Below are 14,385 nucleotides of genomic sequence, written 5' to 3' on the forward strand. Positions count from 1 at the left end.
CTGGGGGTAGAGCCAGGAGGCCTGGCTTCCCCGGGCAAGGTCAACCCTAGGGACCAGATGGTCCCTCCAGCATTGCAGCTGGTGCCCAGGCTGCCCCACGGAGACAGGTGGAGCTGGCCTTGTCCCCGTGTGGTGGGCGAGCATAGGGAGCCCCAGCAACATGAAGAGACTTGCCTGGCTCCACACAGGTTAGAGAAAGAGTCAGGTCAGAGCCTGCCGCTGGCCCATACAACAGGCTCACTGGTTAGCTTTCCATCTCATCATGACCTTACAGGCTTTGTGAGGGCAGCGGGGACAGTTTGGGGAGCCTCTTTTTGTATTTGCCTAAGACCAAGCGTCCCGAAAAGCACTCGCGTTTCAAGTGCATTCTGAGGATCAGAGGTCCTGCATGTGCTTCAGCAAGGGCAAGGCCCATCTGCCACTCAGGCACACGCACACACACACCCGCACACAGATCTGCCACTCAGGCACACGCACACACACCCCGCACACAGATCTGCCACTCAGGCACACGCACACACACCCCGCACACAGATCTGCCACTCAGGCACACGCACACACAGCCCGCACACAGATCTGCCACTCAGGCACACGCACACACACCCCACACACAGATCTCACACACATAGATACGCTTGTGTTCAAGTCTGGATCCTGATGGGCCCACACTGGGTTGTGTGAGGTCTCCTGAAGTCTCTTTCTAGCCATGGGCTCCATCCCCTTTGCTTCTCTGGCCATTTGTTTGAAGAACATGCTCCTATTGTCTCTGATCCTTAAAACGTGACCTGAAGATACATGACAACCCGACAGAGGATGGGGCCCTTCTTAACTTCCTCCCATGTGCTGAGCCTGGTGTTTAGAGACCCACTCTAAACTGCATGCAGATGGGTGGTGGGGTGTCCCAACACAAGCTCTAACCTGCCTCCAGCCAGGGCAGACGGGCAGGTGCAGCCCCTGCAGGAGGGCAGTGTGTCGGGTGGCTGGGAGGTGGTAGCTGAGTCTTCATTTCACTGTTCTCTGCTTTTGTACAAATCTGAACATTTTTCTAGTATAAAGGTTCTTTTTTTTTTTTTTTAAGATACTGTGTGTAATATGTCTGGCACATAGTAATGAGTGGTAATTTCTGTTATTATTTTACACATAGTATTCGTTTTCAAATGAAATGACCTAAAAAATATCTCCTAAATTGGAAAGGGAAATGAGGCTGAATCCAGATTTTATTTTAGCAAACAAAAAAGCAGTGATTGCCTCGTGGTTATCTGTTTGTTTTGTTGTTGTTGCAGTTTTTGTCCCAGGGCCGGGTTTGAACCCACCACCTCCGCCGCCCCTCATGGTTATGTTATCCATTCTGAATTGTTATCCATTGTGACATTGTTAGGTATTTCAAAAATAAGAGATGAAACAGAATGAATAATATGTTAAAATTGATATTTACAATTAGAGTTGAATTTCTGATATACATAGATCGTTACAAAAGTTCTGAGATATAAAAAAAAAAGCAAAAAAACATAAAATTCATGCAGATGGAAACAAATGAAACCCTCCCCGCAACACCGATCAGCTGAGCAAATTGTAACTTGCCTGAGTGACTGGGAAAGGACGCTGTAGACTGTGTTTCTCAGAACTGAAATGATGGCCCATAGCACAGCTGTCTCTACGCTTTCATAGCGACCTGTGACATAGATGGACGGATAAACAGACAGCCTGCAGTGTTTTCTTCAGTGAACATATGTTTATATCTTGGGTAACAAAAAATAATAGAAAGTGGAGTTTGGGGTTTGGTCTAAGCTTGTGTGTTGTTTACATTAAATGCGTTCTCAGGCAATGGCTTTTTAACTCCTTCAAAGCCCCACCCTTGGACTAGGGTCAGCTGTTCCTGAGGGCAGGTCCAGCTTAGAATCCTGAGATCCCAGGGTCAGGCTGACATGCACTGGTTTGCTTAGAGGGTGGACAGAGGCTAGAAAAAGCTTATGGAAGCTCATGTAAAAGCTTGGTAGCTTATGAAAGCTATAATGAATCACAGTCTAGGACAGAGACAATAAAAGGAATTTGAATTGGTTTGTTTTCCTTGTGGTGGCCTGAGTCTTTCTTCTGAATATGCAGCCAGAATTGTACATGATTTGAGAACAAGCATTCAGGAGCGCACGTCCCATTGTGGGTGGTGAGGGCAGCAGAGAGGCCAGAGAGCACCTTGACTCCATTCAGACCTCAGCCGAGGGTCTGGGGCCACAGAGCTGGAGCCCTGTGGGTCTGAGTTTGCGTCCAGGACAGACTCTTCCTTCTCTCCTGTGTCCTCATCTGTGGGGATGACAGTGACACCGAGCTCGAGAGGTCCTTACGAGGACCCGGGTCACTCACTGGGCTTGTAAGGTGCTTGGCTCTAGTTCTGGCCTGAGCATGGGCTCAGTCCCATTGGTGGTGGTGGTGGCAGTGGCAGCAGCGTCACTGGTCACCAGTCACTTTTCATAACCGTGGAACATGTCAAGCATGCTTGGGCACCAGCGTCCCCTGACCACATGCTGATGGGCAGCCCAGCTCAGCAGTGGGGTATGGAGGAACTGACCCAGGTCTTCCCACAAGGACTGCCTTTCCAAAGTGTCTCTGCCATGTTTGGAGAAAGGGAGAGGTGACCCTAAGCAGAGTGGGTCACATGGATCATTTAACCCATCAGAGCTCAGTTTTCCGTCAGTCCTGCACGGTTGATCTTACTGATACATATTTGTATGGATGTGACCTTGGCTCCCCATGCACTTTGGATACAGTTGGATGTGGTTCATAGCACAGGAGGCCAGTGGGTCACGGAGAGCAATCAGAGCCCACTTGGCAACGGGACTCCCAAGTTAAGACGCCTCACACCCCAGTGAATCACCCGAAATGCTGACATGCTGGAGTCAGGGCTGTATGTCCTGGTGTCCTGGCTTGTGAAACAGCCTTTGAAGAGACGAGGAGGAGAAGGACGACCTGTGAGTACTCGGGGCCTGTTCTGCAGTCACAGCTGCTGCTCCGCTGAGCGCTTACTGTGTACGATGCCCCGTATCTCAGTGACACTCCCAAGAGTGAGGTTGGATTAGTCTTGCTTTGTAGCTGAAGAATCAGAGCCCCAGCAAGTTTGAGAAATCTGTCCTGAGTCAAGCTGGTAGGAGAAAGTACCAGTCTGAACTCACATCTCTGACCTTTGCTCTGCTTACCTCTGGAGCAGTGCATGGCACCGCACTCGCCCAGGGCGATCCTGGAGGTGTGAGACAGGAGGAGGAGCCCTGGCTTTGCAGCTCAAGGCCCACCCAGTCAGGATGCAGCCAGCTGAGAGCACTCAGTCACAGAGGTCATTCTGCTAGCCTGGTGCCCGATGGCCTCACAGTTTAGGGCAGCAATCTGCACATCTTTAGTAACTGAACCCTTTTAATTGCACATGCCTGGTATATAATGTGTATGTAAACAGCTAAGCAATTAAGCAACATGTTTATTAATATCCATTTATTGTATAAATTCATGTTTCTGGCACCCAACAGAGAGTCAATGGGAACAAAGAAGCCTCTCGTGTGAGTGCCATACTTGGGATCGGGGGTTCAGGGTGGCAGCTGCCGCTCATATCAGCCTCAGCACCCCTTCACTTCAGTTTGTCATGGAGGTCCCCAAAGGGAGATGGCCTCACCTCGCTGCAAGGGAAGGAGCTGCCTGCATCACTCTGCAGGTGTGGATAGGCCTGGCCACCAGGGCAGAGATGTCTGGACAGCAACCATGGACAGCTCAGCAGATGCTGAGTGGACCTGACCCCAACGATAATGGGCCTGCCCTTGAATGTGTCGATGTCTAGATTATCACACACTGAGTATATTGCTTTGTAATCAGCATCTAGATTCAGAATAGAAGTGAAGAAACAAAATCTGAATCTGTGCTGCCAATACCCTCAAACCTACCCTAGTGCAGCACAGGACCAGGAACGGGTGTCAGCCCCCTGCTGGTCTGGACCCAGTGCCCGGGCTTCCATAGCCCTTGGGAACCCCCAGACTTCACACCCTTGCTATTCACCAAAAACCTCCCTTCCAGAGTCGGGGAGGTGCCTGGGTTTACGGGCGGCAAGAGGACACCACACTCTTGAAATTCTGCGGCGCTCGCACAAGTCCTGGCCCTGGGGGAGTAGGCCTGGCTATGGGGCTTCCTCCCAGGATTCAGCAGCACTGTCAGGAAAGAAAATGAGTGGGGCTGTGTCTGTCTCCCCTCCTCCCCCGCACGCCCTGGTGTCACCAGGCACACGAGCCCTCAAGCTCTATCTGTGCACTTGTGGCTGGCACAGGGCTGCAGAGCCTGCCCCATCCCCTTCCCAGGAAGATCTGGCCTCCTTCTTGGTTGGTTTTTTTTCCCCTAGGCCCCTGTGACTTCCCACATCTCTGATTTTCTCTTGGTTCCCCTCAATCCCCCCATGGCTCCCAGCTCTGTGCTATTTAAATTGTGATTTCTGTCCTCTGGTTAACTGCCATTTAATTTTCTCATCCATTTGGCTTCATGCCAGAGTACTCTTTCCAAATAAAAATGGTAACGACCCTTTTTCTCCCGTGAAAATTTTATATAAGCATGATACAGCATGTTCATAAGCTGGCTCTGTTATCAATTTCTAACCTCAGCTTGGAGAGCTGGAGAACTTTTTTCTTGGTTATGAAAACCCTACGTAGTTATTGTAAGAAATCTGAATAATACAGAATAGTATCAGGAAGAAAATAAAATAATTTGTTCTCCCCCTACCCAGAGAAAATGGCTTTTAACATTTTAGGGTCTCTTGCAGGTGTTTTCTCGTGCGCCTGTACAAACGTGTGTGTTGTGTGTATGTGTGTGACTTTCCTCTATACTTGTTCCCATCCCAGTCATTTTCACTTAGCATCACGTGAGCGGCAGTTTGCAATGTAGCATTAAATGGTCCTCAAAACGTGATTTTAATGCCTGTAGTGTTCCATCATGGGGACTTACTGAAATGTAGTCACTTCATTGTTTATGAGAGATTGAGCTCATTGCCGTGTCTCTGCAATAAAGAGTCCAAGAGCAGCAGCCCAGTGCGTGTCTGCTCACAGGGCGGCGGCACAACGCACTGATCTGGTTACAGACCTGGGCGGGGACCCACTTGCTGTAAAGACGTGATGACGTGATGCACAGAGAGTGCCGGAAGGGCGCTGGCACTCAGCACATGCTCTTGTTAGCAGTTTGTCATTATTACTCCCTGAGACCTATTCCTAGAGACAAGACTCTGAGCCAGGGGCCACACATGCTGTCACCCTGCTCCCCTCTGGGTGGTCCCCTCCCCCACCTGCACACTGGTGCTACTGCTTTAAAATTTCAGATAATCTTGGAGATAATAAGTTTCATAGGAAGAATATGAGAGGTCTGGGAGCACCCACCCAGGGTCCCCACTGTCATGTCCTGAGAATTAGGGCTCAGTATCTCAACCCGGGTACTGACAGTAAGACAACCCCCCAAATCTCTCCATTCCGCTGGTACCCACCTGAGTATGTGTATGTAGTTTTGTCACCTAGGAGGCTCTTACCCCCACCACGGTCGAGGTGTAGAACATTCCATCAGCAGAGGATCCCTTTTCCTCACCTCACCCCACCTTCTACACCCCCAATCCACACCCATTCCCACCACCCTGTCCCTAATTCCTGGTGAATTCTGATCTGTTCTCTATCTCTGTAATTCTGTCATTTCTAGAATATTAGGCACAGAATCGTCCCACATGTACCCATGGGAAACTGGCCTTCTCCTACTGGCAAGCTCCCCCGAGGCCCATCCACGCTGCTGCGTGTGGCAGCGGTCAGCTCCCCCGAGGCCCGTCCGCACTGCTGCATGTAGCAGGGTCAGCTCCCCCGAGGCCCGTCCACGCTGCTGCGTGTGGCAGCAGTCAGCTCCCCCGAGGCCCATCCACGCTGCTGCGTGTGGCAGGGTCAGCTCCCCCGAGGCCCGTCCACGCTGCTGCGTGTGGCAGCGTGGTGCCTCTTGCTGAGCAGTCCCTGCTGTGACTACGGCTGGTTTAACATCTGCCCTTGAAGAGCGTCTGGGGATACCTCTCCGTGTCCCTGCACTGCCAAGTGGCTTAACCCCAGTACTTTGCCCTCAATGTCTTGCCAGTGGGGCTGTTTGTAGAAATCAGTGCTCCTGGGGCCCAACACAGTGGTTCACACTTATAATCCCCGCACTCTAGGAGGCCGAGGCGGGTGGATTGCTTGAGCTCAGGAGTTGAGAGCAGCCTGCACTAGAATGACAGAATTTCAGAGATGGATGTTGGAGACCAACAGACTCCTGAGCTCAGGAGTTTGAGACCAGTCTGAGCTACTGCCAGACAGACTCCCTCTCTAAATATAGCCAGGTGTTATGGTGAGTGCCTGTAGTCCTAGCTACTCCGGAGGCTGAGAAAGAGGATTGCTTAAGACCAAGAGTTAGCAGGGGTCTCAAACTTTTTAAACAGGGGGCCAGTTCACTGTCCCTCAGACCGTTGGAGGGCCAGACTGTGGGCCCCCAGATGAGTTGGCTGCTAAGCAGGACAGGCAGCGGCGGCAAAAACACCTGGTGGGCTAGATAAATGTCCTAGGTTGGTCGCATGTGGCCCAAGGGCCACAGTTTGAAGACACCTGAGTTAGAGGTTGGTGTGAGCTATGATGCTATGGCACCCTACTGAGAGTGACAAAATGAGACTCTGTCTCAAAAAAAAAGAGAAAGAGAGAGGGGCGGCACCTGTGGCTCAAAGGAGTAGGGCACTGGTCCCATATGCTGGAGGTGGTGGGTTCAAACCCAGCCCCAGCTAAAAATTGCAAAAAAAAAAAAGAGAGAGAGAGAAAGAAAGAGAGGGAAGGAGGGAGAGAAAGAAAAGAAAGAAACCAATGCCCCTTTGGTTGGTAGAAGTCAGATGTCAGTTGGACACTTACAAATTATAAACACAATCATTGAGTTACAAGAGTAAATAAAATTAAGACATAGCATTAATGCTGAAATGCAAGATCCACAGAGGCTGAGATCCACAGCCCACGTGACTGTCCCAGGGAGGGCCAGTAGCTCCACAGGCCCAGGCATGCAGCTCTTGTCTGGCTCCACAGGTACAGGAGTGGAGCCCACTGGCTCTCCTCCAGAAGGGCAGTTTTGTGAGAAAGAGGGGCTGCCCCATCCTGACCTCCTGCCATCCTGCCCCCCTGCCCCCTGCCATCCTGCCCTCCGCCCTCATGCCATCCTGCCCCCCCCTGTCCTCCTGCCCTCCTGCCCCATCCCACCACCCTGCCCCCCCCCCTCCTGCAAGGGGGCACATCTCCAGACGTTGGCTCTCACCTTCAGTGGCCCCACTTAAAAGCATTGGGGGGAAGACTTTAGAAGAATTATAACAAGGAAAATTTTTCTCTAGATTGGTTACTCCAAGTTCAAAGAAGCTCTGTGAAATTGTTGCTAAGGCAATTGCATAAAAAAAGTCACAGTCAGGGTAAGCAGTCACAGCAAAACAATGAACGTAATTGCCTGTTTTACAGCAAACAACCCCAAAGCACAACTTAACCCACATGCATTTTTTTCTTTAATGATTTTGAAAGATGGCACAGATGTTTTCAGTGATTTAGAAAGGAAACTCACACCATTCAGTTTATCACTTTTGTGAGATTGTCTCCCTGACAAAGAAGATGGCAGCTGGAGAGGTGCTGTCTTTGGGGCACCTCCTCCGACACCCCCACCCAGCCCTGCGCCACAGGTCCCCTGGTAACACTGTTCTTTTGTGATGGTGCTGGGATTTTCCTCCAGCCTCTCAAACTCAGCCCAAACCTTGCCTGCCATCCAGTTACCTTATTTGCCAAGGACTGGGAGCATTTCATAGTGTAGCAACGTACGTTTGTGCAAGGATACACCGTCTCCAGCGGCCGCTGACTTCATGCCCATGCAAACTAGAATTGACAAACGCAGCAAGAAACTGACACAGCTGCAAGGAAGTGGCTCAAATAGAAACAGAAAAACGAACTGGGCTCTGCAGTCCTTCCGGTGTGTGGTGTGTGGTGGACGGGGGGAGATCTGGACATGGACCCTGAGGGTGAGAGGGCCTGGCTGTGTCTCTGCCAGCTGCAGACCTCAGCTCTGCTATCGCCAGCCCTTCTGCCCGGGCTCTGGTTGCTCAGAAGAGGGCTATTTCCTAGCAGCCACTGCTAGCCACATTTGGGCCGAGTGGCTGCTACAGTGATGAGGGTAAATGGGGCAGAGACAATGAGAAGCCATTTTTATATCTGGAGCCCAACGGAGAGAGCGCCCAGTGGGCAGCTGCATGCACCTGCCTGGCCTCAGCCCCTGCACGGCTCAGTGCCCTCCCAAGAGCTGCTTCTCCCAAGGCCCAGCCCTGGGTCGCTCCCTCCCCCCTGCTCTTGACTCAGCCACCATAAAAAATGAAAAGGCAAGAAAGGAAGGAAAGGAGAGGATGGATGTTTAAAGCCAGGTTTTCTCCAAACTTAAAAGTTTTCACATAGGGCAGCACTCCTGTGGCTCAAAGGAATAGGGTGCTGGCCCCATATGCTGGAGGTAGGGGGTTCAAACACAGCCCTGGCCAAAACTGAAAGAAAAAAAAATAGTTTTCACATAGCTAAGCACATGCCACTCTGAAGTAGTGAATGGAAGGGAACGTGTCTGCAAAAGCTCAAGAAGTTCGGGCTGCTATGTGACAAAAATGAAATGGGACATCTAATGTGTCACCAGCATTTCCCTGCAGCCCCCAAAGGGAAAGACGGTGTGCCAGCCAGGACCATCTGTGGGATGGGGCCTGCGAGCATGACAGCAGGTGCACCGACCAGGGCTCACAGGTGAGGGGTGGGGCTCACCAGCCCCTTCCCCTCGGGTGGCAGAGCTGTAAAGTGAGCTGCCAGCCACAGCCCCATGGACTCTGCTGCTGAACTGAAGGATTGGCCACCAGAGCATCTCGTGGGCCGGTCCCCTCCACACTGGAGCGTGGAGGTGCCTTGGTCTTACCTCTGCACCTTTCACATCCATGAAAGCAGAGAGAGGGGAGCAGGAAGGCTCAAGTCACTCCTGACCACAGAGGCCTGGGTGAGGGGGACAAGGGTCCAGTCCTGACTCAGGACATGGATGCTGAGGTGAGCCCTGACTCACCTCATGTGCCTAGTGTGAGAACAGGTGTCTGGGTCCTTCCCACCCGCTGGGGCCACCCAGACTGTGATGACAGTGTTGCATCCCACTTCCCATTCACACAGTGTCACCCAACCACAACACTGCGGTGAACCTCTCGGCCTCATCGTCCCTCCGTCTCCCGTCCCTTCACGGCACCCTCTGAGCTTTGCTCAGATCTCACCATGTTCACCAGGAGGAGGGACCTGGTGGCAAGCTCTTCTGAAGGACAGGGACCCTTCCGTTCTTGCTGCCAGGAGCTGGGGCTCAGCACTGACCCAGGCCCCTTGTCCTTGCCCGGTGGTCCGAGCAGCTGCTCTTCTCCCCCAGTCTGTGGCAGGCAGGCTGCACAGCGCGGGCTCAGAAACAGGAACAGGAGGGGCCCCGCCACGTCTCCCCATGAGTCTCTGATCGGGCATCCAGGAGCAGAGAGGAGAACACGAATCCCCTCAGCACAGATCCGTAGGACCAGATCCAGGACATGGCCTCTGGTCTCAGAGCCAGAACGACTCTCCCCAGCTTCTGACTCTTCCGTCCTGTCTTCAGGCTATGGGCCTATGTTTGGCCACCCTTGCTGCCAACCCCTCACACTCTAGCTCCATTTCTTCTAAGTGTACGTGGTGATTTTAACTCTAAGAAACAAAGTTTCTTATGCAATTCAGAAAGTTCTGTGTGCGCGTGTGGGGACCAGTGGGTATGAGCCCCAGACACAGCCCCAATCTGGGGTGTCCTCCTTGCTCCCCACCTTCTGCTTCCCCCGGGGGACTAGCCCTCCTTTGTCATCTCTCAGGTGACCCAGTGTGGTCAGCCCAGCACAATGCCTGTGGCCACCAGCTGCAGGTCTCCTAGTAAGAGTCCCAGGAACAAGTGTGATTGGGCACTGGCCAGGCAGCCTTAGGTCAGCCTCTGCATTTTCCTACAAAACGAAGTAGAGGCCCAAAGAAATTTGGCAGAAAGTTTTCCTGGTGCATTTGTGAGCATGGCCGGGACGGGGGTGGGGGGGAACCTAGGGAGCAATGGCACAGAAGAGCGGAGTTAGATGTCCATCCTGCCCAGCTTCGGAGGTCCTGCCAATCACACAGTCTAGTTCCTACCAAAATGAAGTTAGGGCCCAAACAAAATTAGCAAAACGTTTTCCTGGGTCTATTTGGCAACTGAGAGATTCCTGCAGACTTGCAACAGAATCGTAAGATGTGAAGCCAGCAGGGCCCTGACATTCATGGACAGTGGAAATGGCATAAAATCGAATTTTGTGTTAAACCAGCAGTGCTTTGAAGAGTTCTTTATAATTCTATTCAAAGGTGTCCCCCTCCCTATTGTCTGGGAGGCAGACAGCAGATGCTGTCAACCCATTTACAGAACCAGAGACTGAGGCTCCAGTGGCTACAGTCTTGGCTTGCAGGGTTGACCGAGAGGCCCCAGACAAAGGGAATAACTGGTTAAGCACAGGACTTCTGACTCCCGAGTCCACTGCTCCTTCCGTAATTTGGTGTTTAGAAAGAGGCCAGATTGCATAGAGAGGTTAAATGGCAGGTGGACACCCGGGGTCAGTGCATGTTGTGGTCAAGCATGTGTGATCTACGGTGGGGTGCAGTGCTGGCGCGTCTCTTGCGGGCTGAGCACGGGAGCTACATGCATCTCTGTGCCTCAGTTTCCTGTGTAAACACCTTAGAGAAGCGCGTGGCTTGTGGCTGGTGCCTGGTGGGCACCGCTGTTCTCTCAGGCAGGTGGAACAAGACTTCCCGACAAAGACGCTCCCACTGTCACCACAGTCCCGGCTGAGTACAAGGAAGGATCCATATCCGCAGAGGAGCGGCCCTCTGTCTCCTCATCTGCTTCTCTCTTTCGTTTTAATCTCACGGCCCTGCCAATCAAACCACATGAAAGAGTTGGGGTGACCTGCGGGCTTGCTGATGAAGGCCAGTCCTGATTAGCCTCCTAGCTGGATGGCAGTAGAGGGTCTTTATCTTTCCGTTAATCTGGCTGCCTCCACATCTCATTTTTAAATTTCATTTTATCAACCTTTTTTTGTGCTCTTGTTTCTGGCTATAGGATAAAAGATTATTCCGACCATGAACAGATTCTCCCAGGGTCTTCCTTTGGTCACAAGCCACTGCCAGGCTGGTTTCCACACACCAGCAGGGAAGGCAGCTGTCCAAGCTCCCCTCCCATCACAGGGGCTCCTGTGCTACCCACACCTGGCCTGTCTCCGGCATCAGTCCTGCTAGCATTAACAACAGTGCTGAAAGCTAAAATCAAGACCCTCATTCAGACATAAAATGAGCCTGTGTTGAAGGCTCATTAGTTGAATGAGGGAACCGGTAAGATGTTACAACAGTTCAAAAGTGAAACCAAAGAACCACAAATGGACGCGGAGTGAGGGATAGTGAGGTGGATTTAGGAATGGCTGCAGCATTATTCTCCACGGGGCACACACCGTGTAAACTTTTTTTCTTATTCAAAATATCCTTACAGCCTCCCTACCTTTTGTTGAAAATAATCTCAAAGAAAGATTCTTCTCCATCACAGAATAAGGCTGGTCTCACTGGGTTACTTGCAAGAGTGGGTTAGGGTTAGGGTTATTATAGGCAAGAGTGTCAATGTGCCAGATGGGACTTTGTGAGTTTGTTCTGCTGGAAGAGATATCACAGATTTTTTAAAAGCCTCTATTATCGGCTATCCTGAGCAAGAAACCAAGCATAAAATCCTGTCCAGATTTCACCTGCAGGACTTGTAACAGTGGGGAGACTCCTCTCTTCCCAAGGTCCCCACGATATCCAGGGCCTGGCCTACCTGTAAGTAAAGCTCTTCTTCCCATCTGCCAGGCTGGGACCCTGACAGCCTCCTGGCTCATGCAGGGGATTTTGTGACAGGGACTCCGTGGAGTTGCCCTCACTCAGCTCCTCAGGAGTTTGTGGTCACACCGCAGCAGCTGAGAAAATACGGCTCCCACAAGCCTTAGTTGCATAAGCCTTCCCCTCTTACATGACAGCAGAAGGAGGAGGGGTCCTTGTGGGCGCTTTGCAAATAAATGGGTTGCTGTGAGAAGTCAAGGCTTCATAAAAGTTTCTGAATTTGAGGAGAGAGAGCAGTCAAAAGCATTTATTATCCAAAATTGATTCATTTTCATTACAAAAAAAAAATCTGCTAGGTTGTTAAGAGTTACAGCAGCCTAAGAAGAAAGAGAAAGGGCTGTCTAGGCAGAGAGCAAACACTGAAACAACGTCACCAAGGCCCAGAGGAGCCCAGTAGCGATCCTGTCACTTCGTTCTTCAGTGGGGCTTGGGTGAGCGGCCTCGGAAGTGTCTCTCACTAGGAAGTACTCTCCAGCACACGGGAAGGGCTGAGCGCGGCTGAGGCCTTGAAGCAGGCAGCACTTGCCTCGGCCACACATGGAAGAGCCTGGGGACCACGAGGCCCCCACCTGTTGCAGGGCCACCCTACAACTGGGAGACACCCCCTAGAAACACAACTTTGAGTGGTGGCTTCTAAACCAAGGAGCCCAGTAAAACCAAATGCAGGTTCCTTAGGCCCACACCAGACCTGCTGCACGAGGATCCCTGAGCTGGGAGCCAAGAAATCAATATTTTTCTGACCAGACACGCACTGTGAGGTGCACCTGCCTCCTCAGCAGGGCCCTTTGCAGCCACCTCCCTCTTTTCCGAAGTCTCAGGCAAATCAGAGTGTTCACAGAAGCAGTTTTTCTTGCCTTTCTCTCCCGTAAGCCCCACCTGCTGCAAACGGGCCCCACAGAGTAAACCTGCTGCAGGCAAGGTGAGTGGTGGATGTCGTGGCCCTGCAGCAGGGGAGGCGAGCCTCCCGGGTCCCGTCTCAGGGGTGGATGGTCATGACCCTTGTAGCATGCACAGTGAGCCTCCCGGGTCCCGTCTCAGGGGTGGATGTCGTGACCCTGCAGCAGGGGAGGTGAGCCTCCCGGGTCCCATCTCAGGGGTGGATGTCGTGGCCCTGCAGCAGGGGAGGTGAGCCTCCCAGGTCCCGTCTCGGGGTGGATGTCATGGCCCTGCAGCAGGGAAGGTGAGCCTCCCGGGTCCTGTCTCAGGGGTGGATGGTCATGACCCTTGTAGCACGCACAGTGAGCCTCCCGGGTCCCGTCCCAGTGGTGAACAGTTGTGACCCCAGCGCCTCCCCACCACAGACACACCCAGGGAGGCTGTGGGGTGGACTGAGGCTTCTGCTGAGGATGGCACCACGGTCGGGAGGACCAGCCATTGCTCTCCAGGAATGAGAGGCAAGAGGGGGAGGGTACCTAAGAGGAGGGAGATCAGAGCAGCAGGCGATGGTCAGGAGGAGTGTCTGTGAGACTGGAGTAGAGAAGCTGGAGCTGGGCGCGTGGTGAGGACTCCGGCTAGAGCCCCGAAACCACAGGTGCCTAGCCAAGGAGATGGACATGCCCATGGGCATGAGGAGCCAGCAGAGTTTGGGGAAGAAGAGTGGCACCATTGGGATGATGAGCCAGGGGATGGGAGAGGTGAAAGGGGGGCTGCTGAGGGACTACTGCACCAGGCAAGCGTGACCAGGGCTGAGCCCCGTCAGCCGCCTTGCGGTGGAGCCGATGTCATAGGCTGCAGGGACCATACAGATGACACAGACCACACATAACCACCCCTCAGCCCTGGTGCAGATTCCAAGGGGAGTGACCGGCAAGGCGAGAGTAAGGACGCAAGTGCGAAGGGTGGCATTAGTCACAGCAAGGCTCAGTCTGGGGGGAGAAATGTTTCTGTATTTCACTTTTTCCAAGTAAAGAAAAAAGCAAACTAATCTTAACTAAAAATAAATAAACATAAAAATAAAAAAGATGCACTGGGCATCAAAAAATAGCTGTCTCCTCAGGCCTGCGACTCCCCCACGCTGGGAGCTCATGGACACAGGGAGAAGGCATTCGCAGCAGTGGGCCAGGGCCACTGTCCAGGGAAGCGTCTGTCAAGACGGAGACAGGCTTTGATGTGGCCCGTTCAGACACTGTGCGGCCGCGGGGAGCCCCTTCCTGGCTGTTCCTGACATCCCTCTCCATGCAGGGGTTGGAGCTGAGACTCAGAGTCAGGACCCTTGAATGACAGGTGTGGATGCAAACGGGGCATTTCCCTCGCTGTGGCTGGACACTCAGGCCATGCACACTGTCGTCATGGAGCTGACCACCCAAGATCATTTGTGATCATTTTAACTTCCCCCCTTTGATTTGGTCGTTCACCCTCAAGCCCTGGGGACCCAACTATGAAAAAGCAGCCTTTTTTTTTTTTTTTT

At 52.4% G+C, this 14,385-nt stretch overlaps 1 protein-coding gene across 1 annotated transcript in view; it reads left to right on the plus strand.

Moving 5' to 3' along the window:
* The window catches only part of LOC111727879 (high affinity cGMP-specific 3',5'-cyclic phosphodiesterase 9A-like), a 38,948-nt gene that overhangs the window by 15,402 nt on the left and 9,161 nt on the right, over nucleotides 1–14,385 (plus strand). The window lies entirely within an intron of this gene.

The sequence above is a fragment of the Otolemur garnettii genome, unplaced genomic scaffold (assembly GCF_000181295.1).
Source record: "Otolemur garnettii isolate 467f Iridium unplaced genomic scaffold, OtoGar3 scaffold00128, whole genome shotgun sequence".
Classification (NCBI taxonomy): domain Eukaryota; kingdom Metazoa; phylum Chordata; class Mammalia; order Primates; family Galagidae; genus Otolemur; species Otolemur garnettii.